This window comes from Balaenoptera borealis (assembly GCF_965194805.1).
Source record: "Balaenoptera borealis genome assembly, chromosome: 19".
In the NCBI taxonomy this organism is placed as follows: Eukaryota; Metazoa; Chordata; class Mammalia; order Artiodactyla; family Balaenopteridae; genus Balaenoptera; species Balaenoptera borealis.
Genome location: NC_138878.1, coordinates 18,072,981 through 18,091,595, shown reverse-complemented (window position 1 = coordinate 18,091,595; position 18,615 = coordinate 18,072,981). Strand labels below are relative to the sequence as shown.

The window sequence follows — 18,615 nt, the reverse complement described above, 5'->3', positions numbered from 1 at the left end:
GCTTCAATGCTGGCTCAAAAAAGCATTGTGCAGGTTCTCAAGTTCTCACTTCCAGTGTAATGGGAGAGAATTTCTGTCCTGGCAGTGGTTCTAGCCTGAAGTGCTGTGAGAACAGCAGTCAAGATTTCCTTCTTCCTGCACTACTGGTAGGAGGAAGGAAATACCACCTGGAGGAGGTGGTATTGGTATTTAAAGAGGGTTCCTAAAGGTGGATGGAGCGTTCTGAAAGGAAGAAGGTAGGGAGTGACGTCAGTACAGCTTTTGCCCAGTTGTTCATCACAGGAATGCTACTGGGCCCTGCATCACAACCCCCTGTCCCCCACTTGTCCACACCCTCAGCTTCCTGGTTCCAGCCTCGAGGGGTTCAGCCCACGTCTGCCCTTCAGTTTTCTTCTTCCTGGGAACCAAGGAACAGCTGACGAGGCCCAAGGTGTCCTCCCATGGCTTCCCAGCGAACTGGGCTGGGGCCTGCTCCCTGGGGTTGGCAAAGGGAACCACTAGCTCTTGGGGCCTTCCCCTTGGACTCAGAAGGTAAGGCAGCAGAAAGAAGGGAGGAGGGCCTGAGGATTCCCCACTGGGTGAGAGTCACCCTCCCCAGGCCATGCCTACTTTTCAGAAAGGGTAAGCCAACTAGGCTGGCTGCCTGGACCCCATACTTAGGTGGGCGAGGTGTTGGGGGCAGCTACCTTCTACCTTGTGAACTACATCGTCATCCAATTTCAGCATCATAAATAGCACAGCAACCTCATCTTATGGGCCCCCTGATGTGATGCAATAATCACCAATATAATATTCTTACCAAAATTGTTTAACGTGAATCTAATCTTGAGGAAGCAGTCAGGTAAATCCAGAATATGGTGCTAACAGGGAACTATATCCAATCTCCTGGGATAAACCACAATGGAAAAGAATATTAAAAAAAAGAATGTGTATATGTATGTAAAACTGAGTCACTTTGCTGTACAGCAGAGATTGGCACAGCACTGTAAATCAACTACACTTCAATAAGAAAGATAATAATACAATATGGAAACAGAATGAGGTGCTAAAACTGGCCTGAACTGTTACAAAAAGTAATCAGACAAAAAGGCTGAGTATGGGGTAGAGAATACTCTTCTATATTAAAAGAGACTAAAAAGACCTAACAACGAAACATGTGAACCTTGCCTCCTGAACTGAAATAAAAATACTGTAAAGGCATTCTTGAGACCAGTAGGGATGACACGACTGAATGGCTGCTTATTTCGTTGGATGTCATGTGGCGCTCTAATGGTGTAGAGTTGGGTCTCTCAGCCTCAACACTTTGGAGACAGATAATTCTCTCTTCTGGGACTTTAGCAGCATTTCTGGCCCCTGCCCGCTAGGTGTCAGGAGCACCGCACCCGTTCAGGTGCAACAAGCTGAAAAGTCAGAGATGGTTTAGAATTAGCAATGAAGGTTGCATCACATCATGAATTTACTAAAGAAGCACCTTAAAATGGTTAAATGGTGAATTTTATGATACGTGAATTTTTTCTCAATAAAAAATGTCTCCGTTTGACATTGTCAAATAATCCCTGGGGGACAAAATCACCCCAGCTGAAACCACTGGTGCAGAGAGTACACTGCTGGGTGGGAAGGTTGGTGGGAGGGAGCGGGGCAGGAGAGGGAATGCAGGCCGAAGGATTGGGGAGGGAAATGTCTTGTTTGTAACTTACTTTCAAAGAGCAAATGTGGTAAAATGTTAACCGTTAGTGACACTAGGTGACAGGTGTGTGGGTTGTTCATTTGACTATTCTGTCAGCTTTCTATAGACTAATTTTTTTTCAAAACCAAAAGAAAAGAATTCAATTTGAAATTTTCTGCTTACAACATCCCAACGGACCCATGACAGGTGCCAACTGTGCAGCCTCCCTTCAGGTACCGTTACCGTAAGTGCCTACATTGGTTGAGTTGCTCACATTCTTCTTGCTCCGAGGGAAGACTCTTTCCTTATCTCGCACACCTCTCTCTCCTCTCTCTCTCTGTCTTGCTCCCTTGCTCCCTTTCTCTGTCCCTCCTGCCCTATGTCACTCTAAGACTCCCTGAATATTTTGGCCCGTGCTGCACACTATGGAGAGAAAAGCATCCTATGAACCGTCATACACTCAGACTGGTGCTGATGATACGCTCTGTCAGTTCCTTTGTGGTGAGTATTCTCTCCTGTGGTAGCTTTAAAACACGGTCACAAAACTCTTTAGCGCTTGTTCATTTAGAGACAGGGGTCTATGACCCCTCTCCTTGAATATGGACTCTGCAACTACTTAACCAATAAAATATGGTGGAAGTGACACTGTACTAGTTTCCAGATCCAGGCCTTAGAAAACTAGCATCTGCCATTTTCTGTCTCCTTTGAGATACTGCTCTTGGAACTCAGCTGTCACGCTGTGAGGAAGCACAAGCCACCCTGTGGAGAGGCACATGTGGAGAGAAGCAGCATACAGCACCAACTTGAAAGCCATGTGAGTGAGTTATCTTGGAAGTGGATTCTCCTGCCCCAGCTGTGTGTGTTAGGGGTTAGGGGTGCGGGGTGCAGAGCTGAGATGTGCCTGCTGAGCTCTGCTCATTTTGTAGATTCGTGAGCAAACTTCATGGTTGCTGTGTTTCTAAGTCACTAATCTTTGGAGTGGTTTGTTTGCAGTGATACGTAACTGATGCATCCCCTACTGGGGGGAAGGGCTTTAAAGGCAGGAAGTGGGCCAGCCCTCTAGCCCCATAGCTAGGACCTAGGTCAGCACTTGTTCCTTCAACAAGTATTTATTGAGTAGTCACCAAGTGCTAGACACTATACCAGGGATTGAGGAGTTAGCAGTGAATGAGGTGGACCTCCGCTGCCTCGGGGGCACAGCTCAGGCACAGTAATGAGACAACTATAGCCTCAGCTTGAGAAAGGGGAAGGGAGAACTGTCTTCCTGGGGGGGAGTATTTCTAAGCTGAGACCTGACTCAGGAAAAGGAGTCACCCATGCAGAGAAGCAGGGAAAGGGCAGATGGAACACCATGTGCCAGTTCTGGGTAAGGTTGCCAGATTTGGCAAATAAAAAAAAAAAAAATTAACACCCAGTTAAATTTGAACTTCAGATAAACAATGAGTACTTTTTTAGTATATACATATACCCCGTGCAATATTGGGGACATTCTTTTTTTTTTTTTTCCCCCCCTAGCTTATGTATTTATTTATTTATTTTTATATTTATTTTTGACTGTGTTGGGTCTTCGTTTCTGTGCGAGGGCTTTCTCTAGTTGTGGCAAGCGGGGGCCACTCTTCATCGCGGTGTGCGGGCCTCTCACTGTCGTGACCTCTCTTGTTGCGGAGCACAGGCTCCAGACGCGCAGGCTCAGTAGTTGTGGCTCACGGGCCTAGTTGCTCCGCGGCATGTGGGATCTTCCCAGACCAGGGCTCGAACCCGTGTTCCCCGCATTAGCAGGCAGATTCTCAACCACTACACCACCAGGGAAGCCCCGGGGACATTCTTATACTAAAAAGTTATTCATTATTTATTTGAATTTCAAGTTTAATTGGGAGTCCTGTATTTTCTGGCAACCCTAGTTCTAGGGCAAAAAAAAGAGAGGAGAAAAAAAACCTCTTGATTTCAAGGGACTGTTCAGGAAGCTGGATGTAGCACACAGACAAACAAGGCCTGGCATGAGGGGTAAAGCTGAGCAGGAACAGCGTCAGAAAAGGTCAGCTTGGGACTTCCCTGGTGGTGCAGTGGTTAAGAATCCGCCTGCCAATGCAGGGGACACAGGTTCAAGCCCTGGTCCGGGAAGATCCCACATGCCATGGAGCAACTAAACCCGTGCGCCACAACTACTGAGCCTGCGCTCTAGAGCCTGCAAGCCACAACTACTGAGCCCGCCTGCCACAACTACTGAAGCCCGCGTGCCTAGAGCCCATGCTCTGCAACAAAGAGAAGCCAACACAATGAGAAGCCCGCGCACCGCGTCGAAGAGTAGCCCCCACTCGCCGCAACTAGAGAAAGCCTGTGTGCAGCAATGAAAACCCAACGCAGGGCTTCCCTGGTGGCGTAGTGGTTGAGAATCTGCCTGCCAATGCAGGGGACACGGGTTCGAGCCCTGGTCTGGGAAGATCCCACATGCCGCGGAGCAACTAGGCCCGTGAGCCACAACTACTGAGCCTGCGCGTCTGGAGCTTGTGCTCCGCAACAAGAGAGGCCGCGACAGTGAGAGGCCCGCACACTGCGATGAAGAGTGGCCCCTGCTCGCCGCAACTAGAGAAAGCCCTCGCACAGAAACGGAGACCCAAAACAGCCAAAAATAAATAGATAAATAAATAAATAAAATTAAATTTAAAAAATTTAAAAAAAGAAAGAAAACCCAATGCAGCCATAAATAAATAAATAAATAAAATTTTTTTAAAAATAAAGAAAAGGTCAGCTTGCCAAGGTCCATTCTGAGTTTCACCCTGAAGCAGTGGGGAGCCATGGGAGGGTTTGGAGCAGGCGAGTGACAGTTAGTTTTGTGTTTTAGATATTCCGGGCTCCCATGTGAGAGGGATGGGAGCCTCTAGGCAGGGGAACCAGGAGGAGTCTGTTGCCCTGCAGTGCTCATACTCTGCATTGTTACCACAAAGCCATGAGAGTGTTGCTGGACTAATCCCCCACTTTATATTTTTCTTTTCTACAACGTAAGTGTTTTAAGCTATAAATTTCTCCCTAATCACTGCCTCAGTATATCCCACAAGTTTTGATATGTTTAGTTTTTATTATCACTTCATTCAGAATATTTTCTAATTTCCCTTGAAATGTCTCCTCTGACCTATGGATTCTTTATGTGTGTTGTATGATTTCCAAATATTTGAGATTTTTCTGTGAATCTCATCGTTATTCATTTTCATTTCCTTCCGCCGTGGTCATAGAACATACTTGGCACATTCTTTGAATTTCATGAATATCGTTTGATGGGTGAACATATGGTCTATCATGGTGAAGGTAGCACGTTTGCTGGAAAAGAGAGTGAACGCTGCAGCTGTTGAGTTTAGTGTTCATAAACGTCTGTTACAGTCAGGGTAGTTGACAATGTTCTTCTGTTCTTCTATGTATTTCCTTATTATTTAGTCCAGCTATTTTATTCTTTGATGTGTGGGGTATAAAAGTCTTCAATGATTATTATAGATTGGTCTAGTTCTTCCCTTTTCTGTCAATTTTTTTCTTCAAATATTTTGAAGCTCTGTTACTACATATACACACATGTATGATTATTATGGCTTCCCAGTGAATGATTTTATCCATATGGATTTCCCTGTTTAGCTTGGATAACACCCATTCTCTTGAAGTCCACCACGTCTGATATGACTATTGCCACTGCAGCTTTCCTAGGCTCACTGTCAGCTTGACATATCTTTATCCATTCTTAACTTCTACCTTATTTATGTCTTTATATTTAAAGTGAGCGTAATTATAGACAGCATATAGTTGGGTCTTACTTTTCTGTTCATTGGAGAATCTCTGCCCTTGACTTGGCATTGTAGTACATTTACATCTAATTATTACTCATATTATTGATATGGTTGATTTAGTTCCATGATTTTACTATTCACTTTCTGTTTTTCCACTGTTTTTGTGCCTCTGTTCCTGTTTGGGTTTTGGAGGTAGAATATAAAACTCTCTTGTATTCTCACTGTTCCATTTATCAGGTGATGTGTAAGGTTGCTAATTTCGAGTGATTTCTAGAACAAGAGTGGACTCTGCAGCAGGTCCAGGCTACAGTATGAGCAGTCCTGCCGCTTATGTCAAACAATCAGGTAGATTCCATCACAGAGAAAGATGCTGTGGGGAGCCTTGGGCAAGCCCCAACAGGAGAGTCACAGGGACTCTCTTCTACAACATTAGAAGAGAAATTGCTGACCTTGGTTATTGACTGAGTTCATGACTGTGGGTCATCATGTGACCATGTGGCTAGACCTGCTCGTCATGAACTGGGTGCTGGCCAACGCACAAAATCATTAGGTTGGCCAGGCCAAGCAGCGAGTCCATCATTAATTAGATGTTGTATATCCCAGATCAAGCTTAGGCAGATCCAAATAGTATAAGTAATCTCTATCAACAGGTGGCTCAAACACCAATGTCTCCTAACACTGTTGCACTGATGCCTCTCGCTCATCTCACACCCACGCATCAGGTGGGATACCCAGCAAACGGCTAATAGAGGGAGAAAGCCCAAGCTTGGTTCAAGGACGTGTTGTTTTGGTGTGAAAGAAACAAACTGAAAATGAACTGCTCTTGCATTGCACCCCCAGCTGTGGGGGGAAATCTTCCCAGTGGAGAAAAGTTTGAGCAGTGCACCTAGACAGAGGTGAAAGCAGGACCTGCTTCACAGGCCTGAGAGCTGTTTAGTCACACAGGGCAACCTGCTCGAAAGGGTCCCACACTTGTTTAATGCCCTGCTGTCGCCACCTTGAAATTCATAATCATTCTGAACAAGGTGCTCTACATTTTTATTTTGCGCTGAATCCCATAAAATATGTCCTGGGTAAAAGGTTCCAAGACCAGTGTAGAATAGCAGAATAGGGGACCCACAGTAGATAAGACTACCTTGACTAGTATGTGCCATGATACCCAAGTGTGTGTGTGTGTGTGTGTGTGTGTGTGTGTGTGTGTGTGTGTGTGTGTGCATACAGCCATATGGTACTTATTAGGTCCTCAAAAATGATGAGTATTGTTACTCTATGTTATTGATGATGACTATGAGGACGATAAGAGTTATTGGACTCCTCCAGCATAGTTTTTCAAACTTTGTTTAACCCTGGTTAATTCACTGTCCACAAGCCATCCTTCTGTTTTGTTGCACTGAAAGGAAAACAATGAAAAAATGCAAAGCATTTTTTATTCAAGCAGTGCCTTTGATAACCCTCAGGAATTTAACACAAATACATACCTAGCCTTTCAAACACCCACTAAGATTTTTGGACACCCTCATTCAACCCCCATCCAACCAGTTGCATCAGCGGTCCCTAAAATCCCACCCCACACCCCTCCCAGCTGCCACAGATTCTCTCAGAATTCACATGGACCGGCACCCACACTCACCCAGGTCATCTGGGTGAGTGTGGGTGATATCTGTACAATTCCCCACCAGTTCAATGTGAAAACTCCTGCCAGGGACAGCTGATGTGCAAGCTGCAAACCCTATCATTTTCACTCGAAAATTTTTATCACAAATTAGAAATTATGCATGTGTGTGATTTCTAGTGCCTATGAAGGATGAGAAGGCTTGGCGTCTTGAAAGGGCATTAGATACATTCCTATAGTGTTCTAGATTTCCAGGGAGAGCCAAAGGTTGTGATTATGTGGAAGCTTAGCAAGGAAACAAAGGTGATTCTCTGCTGTTGTGGAGTCTGGAGGTTGGGGATCTGAAAACTCTGAAAGCTCTGAAAACGCCTTAAGGTGAGGCCCTGGGGATACAAGGGCCCTGGTTTAAGGAGGGCTGCCTATGTCAAGGGGAAAACCAGCAATTCCACCGCCTCTCGTGATACAACAAATCTGGGGTTTTAGATTTTAAAAAGCCAGGGCCAAGAGAGGATGGGGATGAAGGACGGTGTCACCTGCTCCTTTCACATTTTCTGCAAGAAAGAAATCCCTGTGGAGAATCCTGGCTCAGTAAATGAGTCACTGGCTTTATAAGCCAAGAGAGATTGGAAAGCAGATTCCAGGAAACAAGCAAGGAGGAAGCTTGGGGAAGGTTTTCAGCTTTAGTGTGAAACTGTCAAGTCTCTATGCTCTTGTGGGAACTCAAGGAGAAAAACAACAGTAAGAAAGACTAGAGAAATAGCAAGGGACCAGACAGGGCTCAAGTGAGAGCCTGGGCATTTGGGCAATTTGGAATGACTGATGGAACCAGCTCTGCAAATTATCCAGGCAGTTTCAGAGAGGGAGAAAATACCCCAGTGTTCCAAGGCCTACAGTCATTCCTAATCCAACAGTTGATATTTATGAGCATCCATCAAGTTCCTGTGCTGGGCACTGGGCGTAGAGTAGTCAATGAGGCACCGTGGTCCCTGGTCCTACAGAACTCACAGCCGTTGAGCAAGTCATCATACTTGTGCCAAGTGACAAGGAGGAAGGTTCAGGGGTATGAGCCACTGTGGGAATCCTAGAAGGCTTCTTGACACCTAGGGTAGGATTGTCTAGACACACCGAAGGTCAGGCTAAATTTCAGGCAGAGGCCTGGATCAGAGAGAGCAGGGCTTCTTGGAAGAAATGAATGGTGAGCAGTTTGGGGGACAGAAGCACAAGAGAAGACTGGATGAATCCTTTCACTTCTCTCATTTTGGGTTATTTGTTTGCTTAGCAAATTTAGGGAGGTGCGTCTCCTAAGTGCCAGGCAGTCTATTTGGCACTTTCTGTTTATTTACAGAGCAATTCAATTCACCAGTGTTTACTGAGCTCCTTGAGCAAGTGAGCTGGGCCCCGCCATGGAGCAGGCAGAGGGCAAAGCAAGAGCGCAGGCCCAGAGGTGGGACCCCACAAAGAAGTCTCAGGGAAGAGCCAGGAGTCCCTTGGGGGCCGGAGTGGGATGGGGGAGCTGAGGCCTGAGGGAACACCAAGCTGATGTTCAGACTCCAGCCTGGTGGGGAGCAGGATGAGTCCTGGAGAGATCCTTGCCCTGAGAAGCCGAGGCCAGGTGGGGGAGGTCTCCCCTCAGCACATTCTCTTCTGTGTGACGCTGGAGATAATTAACCCAGGGGCCCTAACAGCTGCCACCACCCCCTTCAGGAATCCAAGTCCTCCCTGCATGACTTCTAGGCCACACTCCCGCTGCACAGCTCTGTGGGAGAAAGGAGTCTCATTAAACACTTTCATCAGATGTGCTGGCCTGGAGTCACCAGTCTGCTTTCTGGGACAGCCTCCGCCAGCTCTCTGGGCTCCCAAGAGCCCGGGCTGATGGCTGCCTTCCCCCCAGGCCAGAGGCCTGCCAACTCTCTGCTGGTCAAAGTCCTTCAGGCCCTCAAGGAGCCTTACTCAACTCACAATGGCATCTGGGGGAGCAGGGGAGCCCTGGGAGGGAAGGTAAGAGTCTTGGTTCCCATCCCAGCCTGGCCGCCGGTTCACTGGCCTCAGGCATGGCCTTGCTCTCTCTGCAACTTGATGACTTTTGAGATCTAGGACCTCTGAATCTGAGAACCAGGCACAGGGTCAGGTGACTCGACCTAGAACTAGTCTTGGTGTGGGATCCCTGGAGAGGAGCAGGTGGCCCTTTAGGGAGGGGAGGCAGACAAGGGCTGTGATGTGAGAAGCACAAGGCATGTGAGAGTGAAGAGGTTGCTGACCTGGCCTGGGGTCCAGAGAGGTATCCCAGAGGAAGTGGTGTCTGAGCTGAGACCTAAAGGGTGGGCAGGAGTTACCAGGTTGAAGGAAACAGAAAAAAGATGCACAGAACAGCCTGTGCAAAGATATGGAGGCGTGGGAAAGCAGGATGTATTCACGGAACAAAGAAGTTCAGTCTGGCTGAGCTAGGACCTCATGGGGAGGAACTGGCCAGAGATGAAGGGCCAGCGGGGAAGTGAGAAGGGACAGGGTTCAATATGCAGAAGCCATCAAGCGGCTCTGTAGAGAATGGACCAGGTCGGGTGAAACCAAGAACACTAAGAGGCCAGAAAGGAGGTGCAGATGGTGCCCTGGCCAAGGGGCAGAGAGGATGGGGCAACTTGATGGCCAAAGAGGTGTCAGGGGAAAGGCCACCCAGACTAACCTGAGAACCTGGGAGGGAGAGCAGTTCTGAGGAGAAGAGACAGGGTCGACTTTATACAGTGAGTTTGGGATGCCCAAGGGTCATCTTAAGTGGGGAAATGGCACAAGAGATGGGGAGCTAAGACTCAAGGCATCACTGTGGGAACAGAAACAAGGCCCTGGAAGCTGTCAGGATGGCCTGGAGAAAAGAATCAAGATGAGGGAAGGGGATCCAGCACCCTGAGGAGCCCACAGAGGGGCATGAAGAGATACAGCCAGAGAAGCAGCTAGAAATCCAAGAGGAGCAGTCACAGAAGCCAGAGGGAGTTTCAGAAGAGGGGGAAGATCATCCGTGTTCAACACACGTGGATCAGGTCAAAGGCAGAGAAGACTGAAAAGTGGAGGGTCAGGGAACTTTTACAAAAAGGCTCAAGTCTGGAGGAGGTTTTAATGGTGGTGGTGGCCTTCCCTGTGACCATGATATGCAACCAGGTCTGAGTGTGAGCAGGACCGCTGCATAGGGCTGAAGAGGTTGTGCACTGCACAGTGACTATCCATTCACGAAAATGTGGCTTGGGGTAAGTGGGCACCTCCTGGAGTTTGGAGGTATTTTGTGAAGCCTGTTACTGCAGTGTGGAGACTTCCCACGTGGTGGCGCCAAAGACCAAGACTATGTCTTGGGCTTGGCTGGGGCAGGGGTCAGTTTGAAGATCGTTAGCCTCCAGGTCATTATCCCATGTGTGGAGGGTATTGCCAGATGCCCAGTGACTAGGCCCTTCCCCACCTCGACACCCTCCACATCTCTGTCAGAACAGTTCTCGTAGCGGTAGGAACTCAGAAATAAACTACACACCACACACTGTAGCCTTTGCCAGGGGGCCTGGCCTGAAAGAGTCCCAGGCAAGCAACTCATCCCAGGATCTGGGAGAGGCACGGATGTCCCTCCCACTTGTTCCTTAGGAGAAGGGAGTCTCAGGAAGGAAGGAAGAACGCCTGGCCCAGCCAGAGAGACACAGTCACCGCACCCCAGCAAGGCCCTCCTCACAGGTCCCCCTAGAGGCCAAAGCTGGATCAGCGAGGACAATGGCAGAGATAGCCCCACCTGGGGGAGAGTCCCCAGGGAAGTCACCTGTCGAGCCTGGTGACTCCGGACTAGAAGCTTAAACCCACCTGGTGCAGGGGCGGGCCTGGTAATGCCTGAATACATCATGGCCATGTATTTGAAAACGATGATACGTTTATTAAAAACCATTCTTTATATAAGTAAATACAAAGAAGAAAAGAAAGCCACGTGAAATTATGCCCAGAGATGATGGCCGCTGCTGGGACAGGCCTCCTGACAGCTCTCCAGGGCAGTGGATACAGGTTTGACCCAAGGAGACTCCTGCTACAGGAGAATGGGTGGCTGTTCTGGTGCTTTCCCCCAGTCCTCTGTGTCTATTGTGTTGAGCACCTTTCCCTATTCAGAGATATAAAACCCTCACTCCCTACTCTGCCTGACCTGACTCCACCACCTCTCAGACATTACCTTCTTTCCCTCAATCCTAGCCCACGTGACTCAAATACAGCAAGGTCATTCCCACCTCCAAGCTGTTGCCCCAGCTGTTCCCCCTGCCTGGAATACAGTGGTCCCTCGGTACCTGCTGGGGATTGGTTCCAGGACCCCCTCACGGATACCAAAATCTGTGGACGTTCAAGTCCCTGTATCAAATAACGTAGTACAGTCAGCCCCCATGGATACAGAGGGTCGACTGTACTCTTTCTCTGTATCATTTTGTGACAGTTTCCTTCTTGTCATTCAGGTCTTGGCTCCAAAGTTACTGTCTCAAAGAGGCCTACCCTGTCCACCCTGACTAAAGTAGCACCTTAGCCCCATCGCTCCAAATCGCATCACCCTGGTTTGTTTTCTCCACAGCTTTTCCTTCTCTCTGAGGTCATCTTACGGATATGTGAGCTTGATTATTGTCTGTTTCCTTGGGCTGGAGTGTGAACTCCTTGAGAACAGAGACCTTGCCTATCTGATCTGCCTCTGTGTCCCCAGCATCCAGAACGATGCCAGGCACATAGTAGATGCTCAATCCATGCCCCACATCCATTTTCAGTGGCTAGGGGTTATCTCAGGGCACACACGAACCTCCTTCACCCTCTGTCTCACACTGATGGTCACCAGGACTGTGCCATCCCTTTATCTCTGGTTGAACAAGCCAGCAATCAGTATCCTTAGACACAGATCTTTTCTTGCCTGGATACCTCTTCCTTTGGGAGAAATTTCTTTCTTTTTTTAAAAAATATTTATTTATTTATTTGGCTGCATGGGGTCTTAGTTGAGGCACACGGGCTCCTCAGCTGTGGCATGCATGTGGGATCTAGTTCCCCGACCAGGGACCGAACCCAGGCCCCCTGCATTGGGAGCACAAGAGTTTATCCACTGTGCCACCAGGAAAGTCCCTGGGATAAATTTCTTTTTCTTTTTTTCTTTTTATTTATTTATTTATCTTTTTAAAAAAAATTAATTTATTTGTTTTTATTTTTGGCTGTGTTGGGTCTTCGTTGCTGTGCGCAGGCTTTCTCTAGTTGCGGCGAGCAGGGGCTACTCTTCATTGCAGTGCACGGACTTCTCATTGTCGTGGCTTCTCTTGTTGCAGAGCACGGGCTCTAAGTGCACGGGCTTCAGTAGTTGTGGCACGTGGGCTCAGTAGTTGTGGCTCGTGGGCTCTAGAGCACAGGCTCAGTAGTTGTGGCGCATGGGCTTAGTTGCTCCACGGCATGTGGGATCTTCCCGGACCAGGGCTCGAACCCGTGTCCCCTGCATTGGCAGGCAGATTCTTAACCACTGCACCACCAGGGAAGCCCTAAATTTCTTGAAGTGGAACTTCAGGGTGAAAAGGAGGGTTTGCACTTGACATCCTGATATATACTGAAAAAACTACTCTTAAATACTCAAACCACTTCCCATTCTCTACAAAGCATCCACTTACACATCATGTCCATCACTGCCAATCTCAGAGGTCAAAAAAAAGTCTCTTGTTTACATTTGCATTGTGTTGATTATTAATGAGACAGAGTACCTCTTAAAAGTGCAATTTTAGTGAGTGAATGGATGAGTGTAGTTAAAGCATCAGAAAAGAGAAGTGGCTACAGGAACCGCAAGGTGAGAGTGCTAAAGCCAAGACTTAAACGTGGGCAGCATCCCTGGCCCTTGCTCTTTGACACACACATTGGGCAGTAGGGGCCGCTGGGACTGGAGGCGGGCGGAGGTGGTGGCAGGTCCAGGCACACCCACAGACCCACACTTAGCCCCCTTCAAGACTGCATCTGCCCCCACCACCCACTGAAGTGCCCTAGCGGAGCATAGTGCCCTGGTCCCTCTCGCATGTGATCTCTTGGTGAGCCAGTTGACCATCATCGCCTCCAAAAGCTGTCTCTAGCCTAGATCCCTCTTTCCTCTACCCACATGTCCACCTTCCTTCTGGACACCTGCTCCTGGATGGATAGTCCCCAGACCCCTCAGATGTCACCTGCTCAAATGGACCATATCACCTTCCCCTAACCTGATCCTCCAGGCCTCCCCACATCACTGAAAAACACCCATCACCCAGGCCCAAAACTCTGGCGTGATCTGGGATGCCTGCCTCTCTAGACCTCACATCCCATCGGTCACCCAGCCGTCCATTTTGCCTCCTGAACATCTCTTGAATGTCTCCATCTCTAGTGCCTCAGCTCTGGCGCAGGCCACCATGACCTTGGCAGGGAAATGATAGCAGCCTCCTTGCTGCCTCTACCTGCCCCCTCCAAGCACTGCCTGAATGACCTTGCAAAGCACAGATATGGCCACAGAATTCCCCAGCTTAAAGCCCAGGCTCCCCATCAGCCTCCATGCTCCTTAGCCAGTCCCCAAAGCCTCTCATGGCTGACCTCATCCCCAACACATACACAATTCTCCCACCACATTAAGCTTCTGCTCCCCGCCAGCAAAGGAGGCTGCTCCTCCCTCCTGTACCTTGAACTCTGCTGTGCTCTCTGCCCCAGATGCTCCTCTAAAGACCCACCCCCTGCCTGCCTAGGGAGCCTCAACAACTTGCCCCATTCCTACAAAGCCCTTCCTAACCAGCACACACCTTCTCTCACACACATAAATGTGCACACAGACACAGTCACAGTCACACATTCACACTGGTGACATAAGAGGTGTAGAGACTCAGGGATGACCTGCCCTAATTGACAGTGAGTCCCCAAGCACAGGGACTGGGTGGCCTCACCTCTGTCCACCCTTCTGGAACCCCCAGGGCCGAGCACACACCAGGCTCCACGAAAGCTTGCTGAATATCTGGCAAATGAATGAATGAATGTATACATCCTATCTGAGGCATGTGAGCACAGGCGCAGTAAGGGGCAGACTTTATTCTGTCCCGTCACAGGAAGCTGGGGGGTGACGTTGCACACCAGAGAGCTGTAGCCATGGGGGCTGTGGGGTGGGGCGAGGGAAGCTTCTGTTTTTCTGCGTTTTGGGACTCGAACTGCATTACTTTCAAAAGTGGAACTAGCTGCACCATATGTGAGGAACTGGAGTTCACTATGGTTCTCACCACCCTCTGCCATCTATTAGAGGGATTTTTTTTCTCAGGCCAGAGCCCATCCCTTCAGGAATGTGAACTGCTCGAAGGTAGAAATGGTGATGATTCGGTGCTCTGCCCTAGCTCCCAGCCAGCACCAGCAGAGCGTATACTCAGGGAACTCAGACAGAGCCAAACTAATTAGGATTCGGTGAGTTGAATTGGAGCTCAGATGCTGCCCCTTCCTCTGACCATGGAAAGGCCCTGCCTTCCCTGAGCCTCAGGTGGTGCCTCTGTGAAATGGGTGTCAGCTGTGTCCTTCCTCCCCTGGCTCACTGGTTGCTGTGGAGAGGCCTGGCAGGCCTCTAGCACCCCGTGATCCTCGGAGGCTGTCACTCCCTCAAGGCCCCTGAACAGGGGGAGAGGGCCAGGTGAAGCCTCAGGTGTCCCGTCTGCTCACTGCAGCCCCATCCATGCCTGGCCCTGATGGATAAAGGATGGGGAACCAGGAGTGGTCACAGACAAGGAAAATAGGCAGTGATGGGTACTCAGAAGGGGTGAGTGGGAAGCCAGAGGACACAGGTTTCTTGGAGGAGGTGACATTTGAGCTGTTTTCCAAGTGGATAAGGGAGAGGAACATCCCAGGCAGAAGGGAGGCTGGGAGAAGAGACAGAGGCCAGAGAGTAGGGACCATGTCCAGGGATCCGCAGGGAGGCTGGTGTAGTGGAAACAGAGCAGGAAGGGCTGGCAGGACAGGTGGGAGATGAGGAGGTGAGGTCATCTAAGGCCAGATCTCCTGGGTCTTGGAGGCCTCACTACAGAGTCTGGACTTATCCTGAGGGCATTGGGGAACCAATATGACCTGACTTATGATTTAAAAGATCACTTGAGGGAATTCCCTGGTGGTCCAGTGGTTAGGACTCCATGCTTCCACTGCAGGGGGCCCAGGTTTGATCCCTGGTTGGACAGCTAAGATCCCACAGGCCACAAGATGTGGCCAAAAAAACCCAAAAAGATCACTCGAGCTGTTGGATGGACAACAACTGTAGGGTACAAAGGAGGCGGCAGGGAGGCCAGAAAAGATGGTGGCCCAGACCCGGCTACCAGCTGTGACAATGCAGAGATGTGGCCAGACACTGGACAGAGAGACTGATTGACTCTGATGAGCAAGGGCGTTATCTATTAGAATTGGGAATTTTCTGGAAGTGGAATTCCAGAATTCCAGGCCAAGAAAGAGTTCCTCGGACAGTACCCTGGTGAGTCCCCACAATCACCGCTGCCTCATCAGAGTCTCAAGCAATGGCACAGGGACAACTCTGTGCCACTGCCACCCCAGGGGCCAGCATGCTGCCCAGCCCTGAATGGTCAGTGGGTGTTTGTTGAGTGAATTAATAAACAACAGAGTTCTAATAGTGGGAGGTGAGGTGCAGGGAGGGAACGAATCTGAAACATGTTAAGGAGGTAGAATCTACAGGACTAGGAGGCTGAATTAAGGTGGGGGTAGAGAGGGGGACGTCCAGGGTTCATGCATTTACTCATTCATTCAATCTCTCATTCGATAAATACTTCTTGAATTCCTACTATGAGCCAGGGACAGTGGTGATGAGGACATCTGTGGCCCCTGCCCCCACAGAGCTTAGAGACTCACAGTGAGGCAGGCTTAGGCACGTGAGCACACATGGGCACACATGCTACCTGGTGGTGATGGGTGACATGAAGGCATGAGTCCACAGGACATGGGGACAGAGAGTACCAAGGAGAGGCTGTCTTCAGAGAAGGTGGTCAGAGGATGCCTTGCTGAGGAGATGACTTTCCAGGTGGTCAGGGGCCAATTGGTGCCAGTTTTGAGAGCTCCAGAGAGGCCCAGCCTCACTCAGGTGGGAGCCTAGGTGGACAGTGGTGCTTTGCAGAGATGAGAACAAAGGAAGAAGAGTCCCTCTGGGGAAGGTCATGAGATCTGGTGGGTCATCCAGGGGCTCTGGAACAGGAGAGGGCTCTGGGCACAGGGGAAGGCTCAGGATGTTCAGCAGTGGACGGATGAAGTCCTGAGACTGGATGATATTTTAGGGTGGGGGGAAACAGAAAGAAGAACCCAGTCTCTGGAAGCAATCCCCAGGTCTACTGACTACAGAAAAGGGGGTGCTTCAAAGGAAGGCAAAGAGGAGGGGCTGGAGAGGGGGAGAACTGGGAGAGGGTGAGGTGTGTCTCTGGTAAGAGCTAGCAAGGGAGAGGATGTCAGTGCCCCTTGCTGCCTCTAAAGGTGACAGACTACAGAGTGAACCCTGAAGGGTGGGGTTGGAGAGGACCGGTGTTGTCTTATTGATGGGAGGGGTGGGGGAGTGGAGCTGGCCCTTTTACCCCAGTGTGAGGTCAGCTATCAGCTCCACCGTAACCCACTCCAGGGGAGAGCCAGTATTCTAGCCCCCTTATTGGAAAGGACTGGGTTCTGGCCCCCTTGGACAACATGTACCCAGACCTTGCCAGGGTCCTCACCCATGCTTCCAGAGAAAGGCCCGAGACTCCGCAGATGCCAGTACCCAGTGAGTGGTGACTGCGTGGCCTGGCTAAGAGCTCAGACTTACCGGTGCCAGATGGTGGCAGGAAGGACAGCCTGCCCCCACAGCAGGGAAACTGAGGCCGGCGGACGGGCAGGGCTCAGGGGCAGCGTCCAGACCCAGAAGGTGTCTGATGAGTAGCCTTCAGGCCTTCCTGTTCCCCTCTCTGAAACTGGCCCTGATCCCTTCCTCCAACCAACTCAACGCAGCAGTGCCCCTCCAGGACCTGTTTCACATATGGGGGCCTGAAAGGTCTCTAGAGCCCACGGAATTCAAGGAGGGAGCAGGCAGGCGAGGCTCTCCGGTGCACCCGGTTTTGGGGTCTGCATGGGAAAGAATGGTTCCTTCCTGCCTTTGCTAATGGTTCTCCGAAAGTCGCCCTATTCCCGCATATGTATCCGGATCCCGAGCGCTGAGAACTCCCACCGCCCGCGTGTCGTCCAGGGTTCCCCTCCCGCGCCCCGTCCCGTCCCGTCCCGTCCCGCCTCGCCCCGCCCCGTCAAGCTGGTGGATGCCGCCAGCCACCGGCCTGCCCCGTTAGCCGAGAGGGCGGAGCGAGCAGTGGGCGCCTCCAGGGGTGCGGGAGCCGCGGGAGCGCAGGGGGTGGGGCCCAGCTGGCCAGGGGAGGAGCGGGGCGTCTGGGCTGCAGGCGGCGGAGCAGAGGGAGGGGCGGGCAGCAGCGGCGGCGACCGCGGCAGCTGCGGCGCGACCTAGCCGGGCAGCGACCAGTGCACGGAGAGCGCGAAGTCCGCGCAGCCCAGCGCAGCCATGTGAGTGTCCCCGCCGTTTCCGGGGGCCGCGGGCAGGGCGGGGGTCGGGCGCGGCGGTTCTGGTGCCTCCCCCGCCTGGGGAGTCCCGGATCTGCTGCCCCGGCTGAGGCCCTGTCCCGTATCGCCCCATCCCCGGGACCCAGGCCTCGCGGTGTCGTTCCTCCCCTCCTCTCGGGCGCGGAGGACGCCCACAAAAGCCGCCGCCTCTGGGCCTGCCGCACCCGGCGCTGCCTCCTTCCCTCCCGCGGCAAGGCCCAGGCGGCCTGTGCCCCGGGGCTCTGGGGTGGGCCAGGCCTGAGGGTGGGCCCTTGGCGCCAGCCTGGGCCCTGGCACGGACGCTCACCGGGAGCCCCACTGCCCTCGCCGTAGGAGAGACTGAGCTGGGAATGGGGAGAGGGCGACGAGGGGTGCAGGCCCGCCTCCGAGATGAGCTAATCTCTCTGGCCCCACCGGCTGGCCTAAGCCGCTTTGGGCCCCGACCCGAGGTGGCCGATCCGGCCTCGGGCTGGGCTTTTCGTGCAAATCTGGCGCGGCCCAGGCCGGAGAGGATAGCCCCGGCGCCGTGGGGGAACAGACCCTGTACCTGGAAATGAGAGGCTGGTGTGGAAACTCTGCAAGCAGCCAGGCCTGGGCAGCCTGCAGAACCGGTTTGGGGAAGGGGCTGCTCACCAGGGCTAGGGGTCTGGGTAAGCCTGGCTTCAGCACCCTCTGTTCTCCTCTCCCCGTTAGGCCTCAGTCCAGCCTCCAAGACTGACCCATCTCAGCCAGTTCTGGGTTGCTTCTAATATGTGTCCAGGCTGGCTGGCCGAGCACCTACTGTGTGCAGTCCAGTGTAACAATAACGGTGGGCCATCTGTGGGGCTTGCCCTGGGCCTGCATTGCTCAGTGCCGGCACAGCCTTCTGAGGAGGGTTACCAGATGATCTGGCAAATGCAGAAACTGGCCCAGAGAGGTTAAGTAATATTCTGAAGGTCACACAGCTGGTTTGGAGAGAGGTGGGAATTAGACCCAGATCTGAATTCTTGCCACTG

At 51.2% G+C, this 18,615-nt stretch overlaps 1 protein-coding gene across 3 annotated transcripts in view; it reads left to right on the top strand.

Moving 5' to 3' along the window:
- The first annotated feature begins 2,457 nt into the window (after positions 1-2,457).
- The window catches only part of RIPOR1 (RHO family interacting cell polarization regulator 1), a 31,133-nt gene continuing 14,975 nt past the window's right edge, over positions 2,458-18,615 (top strand). Inside the window, exon 1 of one of the 3 annotated variants that reach the window (XM_082368834.1) lies at positions 2,458-2,480. The gene's annotated coding sequence lies outside the window, so the exon portion shown is untranslated. Of the gene's footprint in view, positions 2,481-8,841; positions 9,047-17,450; positions 17,585-18,615 lie in introns of those variants that run through there. The other 2 variants (XM_082368836.1, XM_082368833.1) reach the window with 2 other exon arrangements.